Here is a 5,534-nt window from a genome sequence, read left to right on the forward strand (position 1 = left end):
TTGCTGAACCCAGGTTGGGTCTGACCACATAGGTCAGACACCTGGCGCTGTTCCCACCTTCAACAAAAGGATTTAATAACTCCTTATCAGAAATTTGGCCAAATTGTCCTGGCCAGTGTGGCTCAGCTGGTTGGAGTGTTGTCCTGTACACTGAAAGGTCTTGGGTTCAATTCCCAGTCAGGGTACATGCTCAGGTTGTGGGTTTTGTCCCCAGACAGGGCACGTATGGGAAGCAACATACTGTGGGTGAAAACGGGCTGCATGGTAACCAGACTGGCTCAGGAAAGGCCTGCACGGCGGCTGTGCAAACTCAGAGATCCAGAGTAACTGAACCAGGATAACGAGTGGGTCTGGGCTGCCTGTCACCATTTGAGCCAATTAAGCAGAGACAGGACTGAATCATATATGAGTGTTTATTCCAATACTGCCAGCAGTATGGGAGAGCAGCAGGTCACCCATATAAATCTGCTCTGCCCCTCTCCACAAGCCAGCTGCTTATATTGGGTAGAGGGACAAGGATTATATGGGAAAGTAGGAATTACAGGCATGGGAAAGTAGGCAAGGCATAATGGTTACAGGCAATGCGGGTTGGGGTGTGGCAGAGGGCAGGTGCCTCCAGGCATCTCAGGGACCAGATTACAGGCCACAGGGGCTTGGAGTTGCAAAGGGCAGATGCCTCTGGGACCAGATTGTCTCAGCAACAAGGTTGTTATTCTACTCAGTTCTCAGAAAAGGAGGATGGACTGCATTCCTATGTTAGCACCCATGTCCCAGGGCATAAAACTCTCAGCCAGGTTAGAATGTGCTTTCCTAGTCAGAACAGAAAAATTAGGTTAGCAGAGCATGATTAATATGTCTTATAATTATAGTTAGTCCCCAATATTCTGTTTTTGCCCCTAACATTCCCCACTGCTATTTCTATCATCTCATATCTATGAGATTAGTTTTAGGTGAAAAGACTCCTCCTGCTGGACTACCTTTGCAGTTCATGAAGATGGAATACAGGAAATACAGTATCTAAAAAGAGGAAGACATTGAATGCAGCAGCAAGCAATTAGACTATAAAAATAAACAGGAGATAAATCAGGTCAGATTCTATAGAACTGTCTCCCTGACCTGGCTCAGCTTTTGATTTGTCCCATGTATAGTCTGGAAATAGCCTTCAGGGCTTTTACCATGCTACAAGTCAGCTGGGTCACTTCTACATTAAGGGAGCCTACTATTACCAGCATAACAAAAATGGTTGAAGCAATATATTCAGCAGAGCTCCAAGGTAGAGATCGTCATTGCAGTCTGGTGCCACAGCTGTGAGAAGGTCTCTTTTGGTCTGGATCCTGTGATATTTCTGGGGCATAAAGCCAGTCAGTCGTCCTAAGGAACAAGGCCTCCTTGTGCTACTGGCAGGGATATATGAATAATCAGTTACCCCACATATCAGAAACTAAACAGTCAGCAGCTTAGCATGTCCATTACTGTAAGGGAAGGTGAAATTATCAGAACGTTTCATATTGTGATTATTAGATACTGAAAGACAGTAGCTAGAACAGCCAGCAAAGCTACTGCAGCAACCTTTAGAAATAATATCTCTGCACCCCTTTCCCGGACAGTGGGTCCCAACACATAAAGGTCCTTTTATGTGACTTTCTTCCCCAAATGAATAGGATGAGTATAATTCTGTATATCAGCAATAGGTGTCCCAACTCTTACTAGGTAGGCTATAAACATCTGTTCTACATAGGTTCCCCCTAAAAGGCAAAAGTCAGAGATATTAAAAATATTTCTTTTGCTAAATACACCCAAATATTTTCATCTCTTCTGAATGCTACCACACCCCTCCTCAGGGATCTTGGCTCTGAATCCTTTCAGAGAGAAAGGGTTCACGCCTCTTTTGTAGCTGCTTTATACTGAGGAGGGACAAAATTAACCTCAGAGCCAAGAGATCCTTGCTCTCTGTCAGAGGAGTGACGAAGCCTGGGCATGGAAGGAGATGAAAATGGTGTCTAGAGGTGGTATTCCCTGAGTATGAGGAGGGCTTATAACCTAGTAGAGACAAACTGTGTTATAAATTTTAGTATGATTGGAGCAAGAGCTAGAGATAAATCAGGAAATCCAGTTCAACTCATAGGTGAAAAATAAAGCTTAGAGTCTAATATTCACAACTCTGTGTTATAGAGTCTACTGAATTCACTAGTCTACTGAAAAACAATCCTTCCCCGCCCCTCCCTGCCAAAAAAAAAAAATCACCCTCATTTTCATTAAGGAGCCAAATTAAGACCAATTTATTTACTGTAGTAAGTCTAGTTTCAATTTGGCCTGATTGCTTTTCATGAGCATAATAAGAATAGCAATTGATCATAGGCTTTTTTTAAACATCTGCTTTGCTGGAATTTCATGGGCAAAGAAGCTGAGCCACCTAGTTGCCACCAGGTTTTCCTGCAATACCTATAGACTTGGGTAAATTCCTGACATTCTTGAGGTTCTTACTTTGCCATGTCCCAGGAAAACAACCTTTGTTCTTTACCTGGAAAGACTGGCATGAACCATGTTACCAAGCAAGGTACCAGGCTATTTCTTCAACGTGCTCTTATTGGCTTCAAGGTCAGTTTTCAGGTGACATCCAGAGTCTGGGCGTGTCTCTCTAAGACATGATATTCCAGTCAAAGTCTTAGTTAATAAAACCACAATTGAAAACTGGTCTTGTTGAATTCATGGAAAGAAACATATTGCCATGACTCACTCATTAAGAACTGCAAAATTCTGGAGGGATCAGGTAAGGAGAAAAATATATAATTTACCAAATTGATTTAAGAAAAGAAACAAGTCTCCTTATGTTTGAAAAAAAAAAGATTAAAAATCAGCAATACTTTAAACAAAAATTACAAAAAACATATAATTATTTTCAGTTCATGCAGTCCCATAATCAATTTGTGGCTTTCCTGATTTTTCCTGCCAGTACTTCTATAAATCCAGATACTCTATAAGTGCTAATAATTTTTATCCAGTTCAAAAAGGATGATCTGATTTTTTTAATTCTCAGAGATATGTAATTTAAAATAAGTCAGAATTCTTTCCATGGATCCCTCAGAAGATGTAACATTTTTGTAAAAGCATTATACTTCAGATCCATTTATCTAATTAAATTTGTTATTCAGATAACCTATAATTTCCTTTTAAGATTTCCTTCACAATCCTTCTGTAACTTCCACAAACTTTTCTGCAACTTTCACAAACCTTCTTATTCATCCAGCAAAAAACAGCTTTATACCTTTTTCCTTCAAAATGCATCCCTATGCCTCATGTCTTCTAATATCAAAACTACGCAATTTCTTTCCAATTAGTTAGTATTCTTAACTTTCAGAAACCTTAATTTTCAGGTGAAAAGGAAATAATTAACATTCCTCAGATTAGCAATACATTCAGATTTTTGAGAAGTATATTTCAAATAAAGTATGATACACATTAATTAGCAGATTCAAATCCATCCTCTAGATTCTCTGTGATAAGAAGTCAAAAGTAGGCAAATTCAGATTGATATTTCAGCATCCTGTTATTTTAAAATACCTAGATATTTAATAATTTTTACTATTTAACCCAGTAGAACTCCAGAAGTTTAAGTTACCAAAGACTTTACTATTTTTTTCCCCTTACAAAGTGGGAGTGGCTCCGCTGCTAGAGGGCATTTCTGCAGCTCCAGCCCTTCTAGGAGAAAAACTTACACCGTCCACACAAAAAAACTCAAAATGGATAAAGGACTTAAACATAAGACATGAAATCATAAAAATACTAGAGGAATCCACAGGCAGCAAAATCTCAGACATATGCCGAAGCAATTTCTTCACCTATACCGCTCCTAGGGCATTGGAAACTAAAGAGAAAATAAACAAATGGGACTACATCAAAATAAAAAGCTTCTGCACAGAAAAAGAAACCATCAACAAAACAAGAAAGCCCACTGCATGGGAGAACATATTTGCCAATGTTATCTCCGATAAGGGTTTAATCTCCAACATTTACAGGGAACTCATACAACTTAACAAAAGGAAGATAAACAACCCAAATAAAAAAATGGAACAGATCTAAATAGATACTTTTCGAAAGATGACATACAGAAGGCTGAGAGACATATGAAAACATGCTCAAAGTCACTAATCATCTGAGAGATGCAAATCAAAACGACAATGAGGTACCATCTCACACCTGTCAGGATGGCTATCATCAACAAATCAACAAACGACAAGTGCTGGCCAGGACTCCGAGAAAAAGGAACCCTCGTGCATTGCTGGTGGGAATGCAGACTGGTGCAGCCACTGTGGAAAACAGTATGGAGTTTCCTCAAAAAATTAAAAATGGAACTCTTATTTGACCCAGTGTTTCCACTTTTGCTCTGAGATCAATCAAAATAGTTTTTTAAAATTAAAAAAATTTTTAAATTTTTTCAAGTGGGCACAGCGGACACATATGTAATACCTTAATCAATAAAGAAATTAATAAAAAAAAACAAGAAAAAAAACTTGAGGGGTTTAGAAGGTTTATTTCCCATATTTTTCTTTCTGAATAGACTGTAACAACATGAAATCTTGCATATAAGAAGAGATCTTATCCTATTGCAAAACAGAAACAGATGAGTACTCTTCAAAAGGAAGGACTGGTACATTAGCTTTAGACTCTTATCACACACTAACCCAGCACAGCAAATGACCTTTGGTCTGAATAGCTCAAAGACAAACAACAGAGACAGAGGATTCCCTATGTGCATAAAACTGCTGCGAGAAGCAAATGAAGTCCCCAAGATAAAAAAAAAAAAAGCAAGCAAAGAACATCTGTAACCAAAGTTACATTACAGACAGGTAAGAACTCTCACTAGCTAAGCATTACGGGTGGCTGATGCCTTGAGAGGGAGAGCAGGGAGGGTCCCCAAGATTAAGGTTTCTGGGAAGGTCCTGCAATCCCTGCCACGAGTTCAGCCTGCCACAAGCAGCTGGGGCCCCCAGCAAAGTGGGATATGCCTGCATCTTTAAACAAATACAAACAGCAAAGAGGCACAACATAACCATCAACAGAGACACTCTCATGTACAATATTTATAAGTGTGCACAACAGACAGATAACCACTTGTGGGGTACCTGCAAAGCCAGACAGAATACCAGACAGAGGTCCTGCACCACACAGGGCCGTGTCTCGACCCTCAGTTGATCAGGCTTGGGTGTGGACAGGCAAGAACTGTGAGAGGCTGCTTGCAACCAAGAGCTGATCAGGCTCATACCAGATGGGTGTGCAACAGACAATAGACAACAGGCGCCCCTCGGTACAGAGTGATAGAACATTCAATTCAATTTAGGTGTTAGGTGAGATGACAGGGATTGCGGAGGCTGCGGCTGGGACTCCAGACAGGAAAGTTCTTGGCAGCGCTGCAAATAAAAGATTCCAGGCCTCAGCCCCGGGAACCCCCAGTCCAGGCAGCAAGTGGGATCCCTGGTACTCACCCCAGAAGGCTCTCCGCTAGTGGTCCCACCAGAGTAGCCAGAATATGTAAC

The sequence above is a fragment of the Myotis davidii genome, unplaced genomic scaffold (assembly GCF_000327345.1).
Source record: "Myotis davidii unplaced genomic scaffold, ASM32734v1 scaffold346, whole genome shotgun sequence".
Taxonomy (NCBI): domain Eukaryota; kingdom Metazoa; phylum Chordata; class Mammalia; order Chiroptera; family Vespertilionidae; genus Myotis; species Myotis davidii.